The 14,939-nt window shown below is 41.2% G+C and overlaps 1 long non-coding RNA gene across 1 annotated transcript; it reads right to left on the bottom strand.

Annotated features, from left to right (window-relative positions):
• Window positions 1-4,967: 4,967 nt before the first annotated feature.
• Window positions 4,968-8,744, bottom strand: LOC128086832 (uncharacterized). Its single transcript, XR_008209542.1, has 4 exons — window positions 8,055-8,744; window positions 7,070-7,973; window positions 6,142-6,303; window positions 4,968-5,544 (listed from the first exon to the last, which is right to left on the bottom strand). It is a non-coding gene; the product is annotated as an uncharacterized LOC128086832 (long non-coding RNA).
• Window positions 8,745-14,939: the final 6,195 nt, after the last annotated feature.

The raw sequence follows: 14,939 nt of genomic DNA, 5'->3' as shown, positions 1-14,939 counted from the left end.
TTCCTGGGCTGAAATCTGCCCCTTCAAAAAAATTGGAGGCCAGAATTGTACAAACTGAAAAGTGAGATTGAAAAGTAAGACTACTTACATACTGCCTTATCTCCAAACTTTGACGTAGTGTCACATGATGATTCGTACTAACTAGAATAAAAATGCCAGGTAATATATGACTGCAGGACGAGTTCTCTTTCCTTCACATCCCTGCCTTTCTTTCTCAGTTTTGCTGATCAGAGACCTGCACCATCAAACATACAATTTCAGCTACAAAAAATTTAGAGGGCAGTGTGAGCCATCAACTCATTTGATTTCTTTCTTGTGACTTTCAGTGAGCAACAACTCAGTGGCCGGGTTACAAAGTTCCTTTTATCCATAAACCTGTTTAAATTCAGACAATGAAAGTCTTCTCCTCTACCAAAGTGTCTTTTTTCTTTTAAAAATAGCTAAAGGTGGTACTTCTGAGGTTCAGCGTGATGAGTATTGAAATATGAATTAAAAATAAAAGCTCAAAAGTATACTGCAAGCATCAAAAGCACCCATGAGCAAACCCTGCTGTTTTTAAGCTTAGTGTGCGTTATGTAGCACTAGAAACCTGCATAGTCTAGCTTTGACTTGGATCCAACAGGTGGAAGAGTTATTAAAAGAAAGGCTGCAGTGCCTGGAGGTTTTATTTCCTTGTACAAACATCAGGGCACACTGGAGCATGTGGTGCTGATGATACTGTGGGGACACAGCACAAACGACTTGGGCTATTAAAAACCCACATCCCAGACTATGCCACATGGCAGCACAGAAGAAAAACCAAGCATTTCTTGCTAACACAAAGCAATTAAATTATTTTTAGCTTCTATGAAAACAACAAACACAACTAAATGGCAGCCTCACTGGTCAATGAGACAAGAAGCATTTCTAAGATTAGCCTTGAAATTCTCAAAATACATGCTCCCCCTGCTCCCAAAAGGAGAATCATAGTAACCATTAGGGTGTCTGCGTTTATGACCAAAGCCCATAAAACAAAGATTTAAATTAAAGGCTAGGAATTTTACTTTTCATTCTGCTATGCAAAAGGAGATGTTTTGCTCTTTGTTCCCAATGACGTGATCTATGTGGCCATTTTCTATGACTACATATTTAGCAGAGTGAGGTAATAGATCCTTTGATCTCCCTTTCTCTACACTGTCTTCACCAAGGAAAGTAAAATGGGCCTTCTACAGCCTTTTCAACTAGTTCTTGGTTTCATGGGAATAATTCCTCTAGCCCAGACAGCTGCTCAAGATTTGCCTTGCTTTCCCCTTTGCTCTGCTTTTATCACAAAGTGGGCTTTCCTTCAGACTTCTATTTAGAAATATTGTGCAAGAAAAGAATGCAGAACGATAATACTTAGTATATCCCAAGTATGCTTTGTTTTGTTCACATGTGTCTATGTGTGTCTGCAGATAGATGTGCAAACGCATATAAATATGTGTATATCTGTATCTTGGGATCCTGCATGTGGATAGCATGACCAAAATGTAACAACAGGAGACTAGCTCTGAGGTATTGGAAGAGGATTACAAAGCTTCCTGCAAACCTTTTTCATTGAGCACCAACAGATAATTTCCAGAAGCGCTGGCATAAGCATCCCCTCAGCCCTGCTGCCATCTCCATCTCAGCCCCTGCTGGCTTATGCAGAAGCCTTCAGAGATCTGATGCAAAGGGACTCGTGGTTGGCACAATGCAGATCTGATTCATGTCCCTTGCTGCCAGATTTCAGGTTATAAAACCACTGAGTTCTGAACGGTGGGGAGGCTTGGACACACATAACCATGCAGGGAGAACCATAAACAAATCCACTAAGCATGACATGCCTAGGGAATGGCCACCCCAACCATAGGCTACCGGAGGACTTTATAAGAAAGTAAAAGAAAGACTCTTTTTAGAAAGCTTTCATTTTTTATGTGGCAAGGACTCTGTGTGGATCCTGCCTGTCACTGCACCCTCTTTAAAGAAATATCTATGTAGAATTAAAAAGAGCATTTTTCAGCTGTGTCTCCTCCAGAATGGGGCTTCACGGGGTGCAGCGACGGTGCAGCCATCATTTTCAGTGACCTCTCTCAGTGCAGGCTCCCTCTTCACAGGCTCAGACAGTGTGCCTGGACAAGAAGGGAAATGCTTTTTCTTTCCCATTTCTACACTCATAATTTGATGTGGGCTGTTCCATGATCACCAGAAAGAAGCCCAAATTGAAGTTCACAAGTAAGTCCATCACCATCCACTGCATTGTGCTGTTTGGTTTTTTCATTTCTGGTGGTTAGAGGCTATGAATCCACCTAATTTTGCTGTTCTTTCTCCTTGGTTATCTATTCCGTTCAAAGTGGTGTGCCTCAAATCTAAATCTCAATATTGGCATTGATGGTGCTTTGCAGTGACAGTACTTATTTTTCCAAATGATGGGGTTTTAGCTGCTATAAGATGAATAAAGGAAGTGCCTTCTGGCAGCAAAGAAAAGATGGCAAATTCACTGCATGACAAACACTCTACATCATGCCACTGATTAGAGGACTGCTCAAGCGGGCTCTTGAACTCACTATTAAATTCCCTCTTAGCAAGCCTCTTTTGTTAGGCTGTTGGCTTTGAAACTTAATTTCATGGAATCTGAGCAAATAGCTCCCTTAGCAAACGATAGTTAAAAAGCAAAAAGCTCAGTTGCCAGTCTCCTGAGCACACAATGTGAAGATACATAATATAGATTTTTGAAGTTAACAATAATCAATTATTCAATGTCTTTATTTTTTGGGGATTTACATTTTAGCTGTGCTTTTCTACAAAATTTTACTTCAGTGAAGTAAATTGCCTTTCAATTTATGCTAAAATCCAGTACAATATTCTGGCTTTAGTATTCATATTGCTGACTCCAAGGGAAGTGAAGCTGTCTATGTTAATTAGAACAAATTATTGCATGGACTGGGTTAGAAATTATCTCCAAAGATCAGCAATTCTACAGCTTTTACCCACCACCTGATTAAAATTTAGTGATGATTCTGCTGCTGCCTGTCTTCCCACCCCATCCTTCAGCATGCTCCTCTCCCCACTGAGTTATTTCAGAAAAGCCCCCTGCAGGTGTCTACTGAACTGATTTATGTCTACATGAGGGAGCAGCTCCCTGGGCTGCTGCTATCTGTCAAACAAACTTAGCAGATATTTTAGCAGTCAGTTATACAACTTTATGTCTATAAACCCACTGAAGACCATTATTATTTCTGCATTTCATTATATAGAAATACTCTTTTGTACAAGGTTTCCCGCGATATCAGAATGATTCTACGTAGGTTGCTCTGAAGGTAATGCCTCCTATTTATTTCCATGGAAACTACAATGGATACAAAGAGCAAAATAACACTGTTTGATAGATAGAGCAAACTCTCTGTTACAAAAAGCTATTTTTCAACATGCTCACCACTATTAGCTATGTGCTTTTGCCAGAGATGAACAAGAGCCTGCATGTCATACTAGTAAAAGCTGCATCAGCAGAGGTGACACACTATTTCACAGCTGCTCTGACAGTACCACGGCTAGGAAAATGCTGCCCATGCAGTCTGTCTTTCATTGGGTTGAACAGAGGGAAGTCAAAAGGCCCCATATCTGGATTATTCACTTGGTATGGTGGGACAGTGCAGCTAAGACTGGGGATGTGCTCTACAATCTTCAAATTGTCATGGGGCCTGGTGTTATCACATTGCAAGAGAAAGGCTGTCTCTCTTCTCCTCTGTCCTGACTCTGGAAGCCTTCAGCAGAGTCAGCATCATGATCTAGCAGTCAGAGCTGATAGTTTGTCTGAGTTCCAGGATATCCAGAGGAATCATCCCTTCCTTGTCCCAAAAGGCAGCGTGCATCACTTTACCCACTGAGGGCTGCATCTTGAACAACTTCTACTATGGGGAATTCACACGTTGCCCCTCCACGAATCACAGCTCATTGTGGTGACACCATGTTTCTTCACCAGTAATGATGCAATCAAGAAAACTCTTACCTTCAGCCTCCTACTGATTTAACATGTTCTGACAAACATGTATACAGTGTTCTTTCTGCTCTTGTATGAGCATTCATGGGAGCCACCCAATGCAAATTCTGTGGTATTCCTGCATTGCCACCATCATTTCCAGTGCATTGAAGCCAATATGCAGCTCTGTATGCAATTCCCTGGTCATAATCCATGGAGTCACACAGATGAGCTGATCAAGATGCTCTTCATTTTGTGATGTGAGGGTCGTGCATGGCTGTCCAGAATGTGGCTTGCCTTTCATGTCACTGTCACCACCACTGAAACGTTCTACTTCCCACCTCACTGTGCTCACATCCACTGTCTGGTCTCCATAAAAGTACAACTAGTATTGATGAATGTCAATGGGTGTAATTATTTCCACATGGAGGAATTTAATAACATGTCTTCATTCCACACTCACTTCCATATCAGGCACAGTTTTGTCCAGCTGCCCCTCTGCTGCTGTCACACAGCAACAGAATGCAATATTGGAGGAAGGTTCAACTTATACTGCCATACTACCAAAATCTACCTCTAATGTCATGGGCCAATATCATAAAATAGGAGGCATTACATCCAGAGCAGAACTTGTAGCACAACTATGTAATGCTTAATAACCCTTTTTTATGAAACCCTTATAGTATTTCAGTAATGGAACGTATTTTTTGTAGAGAAAAAAAATCATTAGGAAAAATCGCTCAGGAAAATGGCTAAGTAATTCCTAGTAGCATCTAAATGTTTTACATTTTATGAAGCTAAGAAATATAAATGCATTTAATGCTTCAGTACTTTTAACATGCTAAGGGATGGGTTATAATGGACACTCCCTTGTATATACACTTTGTACCAACCCAGTGAACACATAGCCTTCCTTTGTGACTAAACTTCCTCTCAGTAATATTTTTCAACCACAAGCAGTATCAAGTTTCAAGCTCCACTTTGACCACTGGAAGACAAATACATTTATTTTATGTATAATCATTGTAACAAGATCTTTTGCCCACACTGTGATGTTTTGGTTTCTCCCACAGCAAATGATGGGCTGAAGCATAGCTCACGTAGAAAGGGTTAAAGCTTACAAGTGGCTGGTTAATTAGACTTCATGAAAGTAGCAGGCATATAGTCCACATACAGAACTCTAAACCCCTTATTTAGAAACCTAAAGGAAAAACCCTGCTGTCACTGTAACATTTCCCATGTTTATAGTCACTGACCTTATCACATGCTTACATATATTTGTGCATTACATTCTCCTGAACGAAATGTTTTGATGTTCTTTAGTATATATCTTAAGCTCAATAGGCTGTCCTCTCACAGGCCCATGTGAGGGGCATCCTCTTGTTTAGACCTTTTTTGTGGGCACCCATGGAAAGCTCTTCTGAAAGCACAAGCGCTTTAGTTTATTAGCCCCCATCAAGGTGGCACATTTGGCTTGTTCACTTCTTTTTCCACATCACTCTCCACGTTGTTTTAATCGATCTGGGGGTTCTGTATCATCTCTGATGCCCACCAGGTTGTGCCTCTGGCTGAAACATTTTCATTTGACAGTGTGGACTTTTGACAGACACACACCTTATCTTTATTAATCTTATCACCAAATAGCCCACTTTACTGAAAACATTTTATTGATGCTTTCTCATGCCTTTCTAATGATACTTATTCTGCTTGTCATTCGTATACTATAAATTATTCCCAAGGCTCCCTGGACTAGGGATGGCTCATAACTATAGCAACTCTGAAGAAAACTATAGTCTTATTTAACTGTAGACAAAAGCTTTGCCAAATCTCAAAGAAGCTAGGCTTTGCTGAACACTGGGGATCAACACATATTTTGAGAAGCTGTAACTTAAAAAGCAATGTGGTAAATTCTTCCTTTGCCTTGGAAAGGTGTCCTCAGTCTTTGGCCTAAATATACAGGCATTTACATGACTGTTTCACTTACATATTAGTATTATAAGCACTTCTTTCCAGAAAAGCAGCTGAAGGAATGATCTGATGTCTCTAATCTCTCAGATAACCACGTCAGCATGAGGAAACATGTCCTTAACTGGTCCACAGCTGAAAACTTGCTGCAGCAGGAGTGTTTTACGTAGTGTCAGCACGTTCGCTAGAGATTAACTAACCTGTAATAACTATCCTGTTCTTCCCACAGGATGTGCAGCCTCCTAATTTTTGCGAGATAGATGATCAGTTCTCTGAGGAAGGGTATTTCTGTGGATTGGATTCTGTTTTGCTGAAGCATGTCCGTGTGAAAAAAAATCTCAGCTCTTTCCCAGGCTTGAGATCTGCACTGAATAGGAAGACAGTGTTCACTATTTTAAGGTTAACGACCAAGTGGATTTTCCTTCCCTCAGACTGTTACTTAGCCAAGATTATCAGTCTTCACGCTCAATCCTATATTACTTTGGATGCCTCTTTAGGTGAATCAATGTTCCGACTACTTTAAACATAGCTTAATAGGGGGATGTATATTTCAAATGTTATTTCTATATATAGTGGCCACAATATATTGTGGATTTATATCTATAAACACACCCTGGAAAAAGCAAGAGAAAGAACAGATGGAAAAGATTTTTCAAGTCTTGGTAAGAAATTCCAAGTAATTTCCAGAAACTATGTCGAAGTTTGTATAACAATAATTGCACCCACAGTTGTTACTTCTAGAAAGATTTGATACTTTATGTATAGGACTGCATAGTCTTGTACTGCATTTCTACAGCTTTTGAAGTCTCATTTAGTGTTTGGAAAGTGAAGCTATTGGAAACTTGGCTTTTCCTTCTAGCTGATGGCCAACCAAAACACTGGATATGTCTTGTCTGATGTAAATGATAGGATACAATGTTGTGATGTGTGTATTTTAGAGACCAAATCTCTGTTTGTAGAGGTTTTATGTTGACATGGGAATCATGCACCACTTCATCAGTAATTTCACTCTCAAACCAGCATAATTACAATAAAAATACAATAGAGTAGAACCAAGCCACAATTGAAACATCAGCTTTCTATCCCATCCCACCACTCGTGAATGAGATGTGAAAAGTTCAGGCTTACCGTAACTCCATGCTGCTGCCCAGTACACAGGATTTCGTTCAGTAAAAACAAATATTTTCAAGTCCTTAATGCCTTTTTTTTCTTTTTTTTTTTTTTTAAGGTTGTAAGCAGAACAGCCTATAAAAACACTGTCATATCAACAGATGGCTGGCTTAGCTTAGTCTGCTTTCATAGTGGTTATCACTCATACTTTAATAGAAGACACTTCTCCAACTTGGCCGTCTCCTTTAAAGGATTGTCATTTTGTATGGCACCTGTCTGATAAAACATGCTAAGATTAATTTCTCTTTGTTAAGATATCTATACATAGAAATTTTTCTTGAAGAATTCTATTTATTCTTATCACCATTTATTCTCCACTGATTTTCTTCTATACTCTCAGTGCTCTGGCATCTCATCATCCTTAAGCAGTCACCCAGATGCATCTGTTAATCTGGTGATAGTAGGCACAGATAATAAATGTTGCCACGATGCTGTAAGGATTTCATTTTTCATATCAAAGTGATCCCAACAATAATCTCTGGGAAATCTACACACAGGTCAAAAGGCAGTGAAGTATTCATCAGCTAACTGATCTCGAGGTGTTGTTTCAGAACTTTGCTTTTGCAGTAGTAGCAGTCCTTGGAGTCTCATCCCGTTTTCTGTACTTTGTACCTTACCTGCACTTTCATAGTTACTATTCTCTTCCAAGTGAGTTGTCTTAACCCCTGATAGAGTCTGATGCTCCTTCAAAAAGCAGCAGCATTGCTGTGGTCACACTCAGTGAGCTGTACTTGTCAACTTTCACATAATTCTCACATAACTTGAAAGGCAAGGGGAAGAGTTCACTCTTCAGCACAGGTTCAAGAAGTTAAAATAATCCTCCAATTAGCCCTAGATATATTATAACTTCTGTCTTCAAGAACTGGAAGGAAAAAGTTCTGGTTAGACTTATGGCTTAGGTCACAAGGACATTAAGTAAGCTCACTTTGGCCCTGATACATACCTCTGTTTTAGTGTTTGTTGCTATGTGCCTCATTTCAGATCTCTTTCTAAAGGCAAACGCTGGCTTTAACCAGAGCAGAACTCCCATTACTTGTACAACACATTAAAATAATAATTAAAAAAAAAAAAAAAAATCCAGGCTAGGATCCCAAAGTCTGGGAAGAAAACAAGCAAACCAACTACTGTCCTTCTTCACAGATGCTCTTTCAGAACAAACATCTATCTGATAAAGACGTTTGGCCTTGGACAGCAAGATCTTCCCTTTGACGGCTGTAATCTGGTGCCTGGGACACAGACTCATGCTTCTGACTGCAAGCAGGGGAGCACTTTACTGCCTTCTGAATGGGACCACGTGCATACAGATGTTTATGAGAGCATTTACAGACAGAGGTATACCTATGTTTCTGCACCTCTCTGGTCATAGATAAGCTCCGTTGTTGCACCACCACTTTCCTCATCACGATGGTATGGAGCTTGACTTGTGCTGAAATTAGTCACCTCAGGTGTTACTGAGCCACATCTCTGCGAAGTCTTCTTCTTCCTTAACTTGCTTCTGACTCCGCCACCCAGGAACACCAGCCCAACAAGCTGGGTAATTTCCAAAAGCTCTTCCTGTGCTGTGTCTGGAGAACAGAACTCCTCTTGCTCAATAACCCAGAGGTTTGAAGATGGGTGGAGGGAGGTCAGGAAATGAGAACCACTGCATAATATAATGGAAGCATAAAGATTAGAAGTAGTAAGCAGGCTGCAAATTAGTTAAGACCACCTTTGGAGGCTACCTGATTTGAGTAAAATGTACCTTTAAGTACATCTTTCTGAGAAAGTATCTTAAATGTCACTGGCATAAACAGATGCTTACCTTGCTCCTGTAGCTCTGAAAATACCCCAGGTTAGAAGCCATATGCAAAATCTGATTCTAGGCCTCCCCTTTGCTTTAATTTCTATTGAAGTAGATGCATACTGCATAATGTTTTATGCATTGCAGCTTAAAACTTAGGATAGAATACTGGTAGTTCAACCAGAAGAACTGCATAGTGCTGATAACTACTACCACAACAGCCTTAGAAACAGTCATACTACATTATGGCTTCCTTTTACCCTGCATCCAAGAGACTGAGAAGATAGGAGGTTCACAAGAGCTGAACAAAAAGTGGGGAAAGGCAACAAGTCTTAAACTCTGGAGAGAGCAGATAAACAGCCAATCAGGATTTGCACTTTATCATTAACTTGAAGGACATTAGTGCCTGAGTTCTCTGCACACACTCAGCTGTTAAGAATATAAGACAGTAAGAATATAAATGACAGGGCCATGGCTCATGCAGTCTATGGTGGTCTCCAATAGCAATGATATTAGATACTTGGCAGGAAGAGCAATGCCTAACGTCAATTCTCTCCCTTATTTCTCCAGCATTTGCCATTAGGAGGTTGAGGGAGTTAAGGGGTACATCCTTCTTTATTTTCCTTACTATTTCTATATGGACCAGCTGATCATTAATTTGTTTAGCCCCACTTTGCAGTAGTGTCCTTGATCTCCTCTTCTGACCCTGCTTCTGTCTGCCAAGGAACTTGGTAAAGCATGGTCTATTATCTATGCAGGTTTTACCTAACATTCCAGTTAAGTATTTCTCCTGGTGCAAGATGAATTCAGCTACACAGCCCTTCATCTGATGCCTCACTCACTGTTCTGCCCTTCAGTGTAAAATGCACAAGATGAATGACTCTCTGCACCCCTTCCCTGGCAGCGTGCCCACAGGATCTGGTGAAGCAGAGTCCCACTACCTCACAGGTTTGCAGAGATCTTGGTTTTGGCAGTCAGTGCCTATTGTGGAAAAGGCTCGTGCTGTAAATGCTTTTGTACAGCAGCAAGTGCCAGCTTTGAGCCAAAAAAATCCTCCTCCATTAACTGCATGTGAATTTCCTTCTATGATAATTTTCCTGAGCTCTACAAGTGTTTCATTTTCAAGGTTATGCCAGGGGAGCGTCAGGTTAGGGGTTAGAGAATGGGGCTTCACCAGAGGCCGATGGAACAGCCGGCGCGTTTCGGTGCAGCGTGCGGGCTGCCCAGGAGGGGGGGTCAGCTGCACGCCCCACGGCCGCGCTCCTCGCCGGCCATCCCGGAGCTCCGCCCAGCCGCCTCGTACCGGCTCTGAGGTTCTTCGTAGGAGGAAAAAAAAGCAGGCGCTTGGATTCGGTACGAGATACAGTCATTGGGATTTCCCAGCTTTCCTTCCACCTGCGTAGCTCTGCTTCTCTCCTCTTTGCTTTGCATGATTTTTAGCGTCTTCTTTTCCGCTTGCCCACAGTCCCCCACAAATGTTTAGTTCAGAAAAATATCTGTCGTTCAGATAGATGACATTAGTGTTGTTTTCATCTGAACGCCTTTAAACCATATCCAAAGTAGGACAACAAAGTTGTGAGGGGTCTGGAGCCCAAGTCTGATGAGGAGATGCTGAGGGTACTGGGTTTGTTCAGTCTGGAGGAGGTTCAGAGGAGACCTTATCACACTCCACAACTCCCTCTGGGGGTCGTCTGCTTCTGCCTAACTAATGATAGGACGAGAGGTAAGGTCTCAAGATGTGCCAGGGAAGGTTCAGGTTTAATATTTGGAAAAACTTCTCTGACAAAGTGTTAAGGACTGGAACAGGCTGCACAGGGAGGTGGTGCAGTCACCGTTTCACCAGCTGTTCAAGAGACATGTGGATGTGGCACTGAGGGCCGTGGATAGTGGGCATGGTTGGGATGGGTTGGCAGTTGGACTAGTGATCATAGAGGTCATTTCCAACCTTTGTAATTCTGATTCTATGAAAGTGAAGCAGAGAGGGGGAGGAAGAGGGAGGAAACAAGGACAAGGATGGTTCCGGGGAGGTGGTGGAGCCACCGAGCCTGGGGGTGTTCAAGGAAAGGCTGGATGTTGTGTTGAGGGACATGGTTTAGTGGGAGCTATTGGGAATAGGTGAACGGTTGGACTGGGTGATCTTTTAGGTCTTTTCCAACCTTGGTGATTCTATGATTCTATGGTTTCAGCACTGCTTTCAAATGGTTTAAATAGCTTTGGTCGAAACACTTGCTGAAGCAACATCAGAATTTTCAGCCTTGCAAGAACCTACAGCACTATAAATATACTTTATTTCCTTAGCAGAGTTCTGTGTACTTACATTCAGAAAATGCTACTGACTACACTTTGGGGCCAAAATACTTCAGTGCACGTATGTAAACTGTCCTGGAAATGGTCACTATCTTGTTAGTATTACACTATTAACACTCCATTGTTAACAACGTAAGATTAAAACCTGAGATGCACTGACTGTCCACAGAGGCGATGATAGCTGATAGCACCCTATCTGTAAGTCTGGTTAGGGAAGGCTGCAACTGCACTTAGCTCTGTTGGTCAGCTGAGTTGGGCTTTGCAGGGTTAGCATTATAAATAATTCTTGGGGTTGGTGTCCAGTTTGGTGAAACACCCCGTCTTGCTGACAGGGCAGTTTCCGTACAGTAATCAGAACATATTTCCTCTTTTAGTGGAATAAAATCTACCAAAGAGTCATACTAGAAACCTCAGACTGAGACCTTTTTTTTTTCAGTTTTTAGTTTTTCTCATTGTTAGTTCTCATTTTTCATGCAAACATTTCTGTTTCAGTAAGACTAGTCACAAGAATGTGAAACTTGACGTCTCCCTTTTTAAACTTTACAAAACTACCAAAAGCTTTTTTGGTTTATGTGCACAATCACAAGATTCATTTCACTAGATTTATTTCTGTGCATAAAGGAACTTGTTTAGGTGGAATCAATGGACAGTTAAGCCCAAAAATATGTAAAAGCAGATAAAAGACAAGAAGCAAATTTGGAGTAGAACAAATATTGCATTTCATGCATAAAAGCATAGCTAATATTGGGGTAAGTAATGATGTGTACATGGATTGCATATAGTTTTCATATACAGCTAGCACAAATGAAGAATTTTGAAGTTTATTTCTGCTTATTGTCAGTTTCTATAGGACATAAATTGTAAAAAGTTCATTAAATACTTGAAACTGCTTATTTGCCCTCTTGCTAAAAGCATCCAGTGAAGAACTTTTAGTAGGGCAGAGGAACTCAATAGGAATGAAAAAGGCAATAATGTACAGAAACCAGCCTTCTGTAGGTGGAAACAGAGAGGAATCAATGGGGGTAAATTAGCAGAAAATAATAATATGTAAGGTGGCAGAAGGGAAAAAGACACAGAGTTTACAGAGAGAGAGCACACGAGTGAGAGTGGCCAAAAATGACACATCGCCTGTGAAACTGCCCCATAGCACTCTGCTTGCGCAAAGCGCTTTCCTAAAGCCAAGAGAAATTCAAAGTGGTCTTTTGTCTGAAACTAAAGCACAAGCATTTTTTTCTTCCTCCCAGGTGAATAAGCTCTTATCTTTAAGATGGGATTTGTTTTATTTTACTGATGGGCAAGAGTTCAAATAAGAATATTTCTAGCAAACCGCTTGGTGTTGGGTCTGATACCTCTTAACATCAGGTAGCGGGAAGCAGAGGTTCTCTTCAAAGCACAAGGCTGCAAAGTTTGGTTCATAAACGTGTTAGAAATGTAGGGACTTTTAACATTTGAGGCAACAAAGATGGGCAGAAGGCATGTATGTAATTTCATATCAAGAGGAGCCTGCAAAGAGGTCCGTCAGTCTTTTAATGGAGCAGTGCTCTGAAATGTGCTGAACAGCGCTGCACAGCTGCTGCACTGCATATTAAGCAGCAATCACCACCTGCACGAGGACCCTTGCGTCATCTCAAATCCGGATTTAGAAAAGAACGGGCTTTATCTCAATGCCTGACAAATGCTGGACTTTGGCTCTTGGTTCCACTTTTCTTGCTGCAGGGTGAGCTTAAAGCTCCTGCACTGGGTTGTTCATTCACTTAAGCTGAGCCATATCATGGAAGAAGGCATAACATCAAAGTGTAATAGGCATGTTCCGTGAGAAGATTAACTCTACAGTCTTTGTAACTTCTTGATCAGTAGATTATTTTCTTCCTGCCCTACTGCAGAAATACTTGGTCACCTCCCAGACAGATAATAGAGTTAGATTGCTATCTAATTGCCCCAAGTCAACCTACTTCATTTTTCTTAAGGGAGAAGGAGACATTAGGAGCTTACCAGCCAGACCAACATAGGCATTCCTCAGAGCTAGCCAGGGATCTTTGGATGTGGGTTTGCAGCTTGAGATTTGAGAACCAGTCAAGAACAGGAATACCACCACATCCTCAAATGCATTTAAGCAGATCTACTCCATTGATTTCAAATGAGATTTGGGGGTGTAGTGACTTGGTACATCTTTGTGTCTCTCTTTAGAAACCATTTTGAATTACAGAATCATTGTGGGCATTCTGTTACACAAACTGACTAACACATTTTGGCTGTTTTCCATAGCAAGAACACCTAAAGGCCTAACATCAGCGAGTGATCCATCCAACATTCATCTGCTTGATATAATGAGGCACATTAGAGACAACCATTGCAGTGCCCTTCCTTCATGTTAGAACATTACCCTGAGTAAGAACAATTAACCAAGATCCTGGCAATACCCTGCCCTCCCTGTGAAGCCTTTACACCTGTTGGCTGCCCCAAATCACTGCACTGTGATGAGCACCCACAGTTCCAGCATGGGCCTGGACTCTGTGCCATGGCCCAGCCCCTGGCAAAGCCTTCTTGCTCCCTTCCAACCACTGGAGGATCCTCTTCCTAAAGGGTACCATTAAGGTGATTTTATTTGCCACTATTTGGAGCCCTTCTTGCTGCTTCCTAAGGCTGAGGAATCCCACTTGCATTTAAGAGATCTTTAGAAAGAAATTTACATCCAGTGACTTTAATTAGATTTTAGCTACTATCTATCAACCATCTTCTGAATATGGACTATAAATCCCTTCAGCCCTCAGAGAAGAAAACCCCAATTGTCTTTCCACAGGGAGAGAGAATATAAAACTGGGACTAAAAGTGTTAAGAAAAACACATACATGTTATCCTGTTCTGATCGTTGTCTATTTACCACGTTGAAAAACCTATTATTATTATTATTACTGTGCACTTTTTGCTAAGGAACAGACCTGAAGACTGAAAATGGAAACTTAAGTAGAAGCAGAGGGACACTAAAAGAGGAAGGGTTTAGGATGTAAACAATGAGTCTTGTCCTTGTGCTTCTCTTTCCGCTTAGTTGCTCCAGAAGACTGCAGACACTCCTTCCTTAATGCCCTGTAATGAGTGCGTGGGAACATGATCCAAGGTGACAATTTCAGTGGAATGTTGACTGAGAGCCAGGTGCAACCTGCTTCGTGCCTCTGGAGGGAGAAGCAGGCACTTCATTCTCTGTGTACATGCAAACTTCAGCACTAGGACAGAGAGGAATGCTTTTGTTAGTGAAGCACTATTAAGAAACTGCATAGTTTTTCCTTACATGGTGTAATGTTGTCTGTCCTTCCCTATACTCAGATCTACAGAGGGCTAGGAAAATACCACTGAACAGCCTGGAAGAACTAGCTTGTTATCAACAGGCTTCACTCAGCTCATTCTCTCCAAATCTGCACTGTAATGTGTGCTTTCTGCGGTCAGCATTGCAATCATGAGACTGATTGGTTTTATCTGTTCATAAAAGAGACTCTCAAAGCCAATTTCCATATAATTTAATCTTTCTGAATTTACCAGAGTGGTTACTGAATGTAAATCCATAAATCTCTCACTTTCTTACCCAGGAGTAGAAGTTGATTATAAGCTTCAAAAATTGAGGTGTCACTTATCTCACTCAGGTGATCTGAAATTAACAATGCTGTGCAGGACGCACAAGATATTTTGGTTCTCAGGATTTCAGCAGATCTGAAAACATGACCTCGGTATATTGTGCTAAGCACTTTA

The sequence above is a fragment of the Tympanuchus pallidicinctus genome, unplaced genomic scaffold (assembly GCF_026119805.1).
Source record: "Tympanuchus pallidicinctus isolate F22 unplaced genomic scaffold, pur_lepc_1.0 scaffold3, whole genome shotgun sequence".
In the NCBI taxonomy this organism is placed as follows: domain Eukaryota; kingdom Metazoa; phylum Chordata; class Aves; order Galliformes; family Phasianidae; genus Tympanuchus; species Tympanuchus pallidicinctus.
The sequence above is the reverse complement of the archived record's forward strand: the minus strand, read 5'-3'. Positions and strand labels throughout refer to the sequence as shown.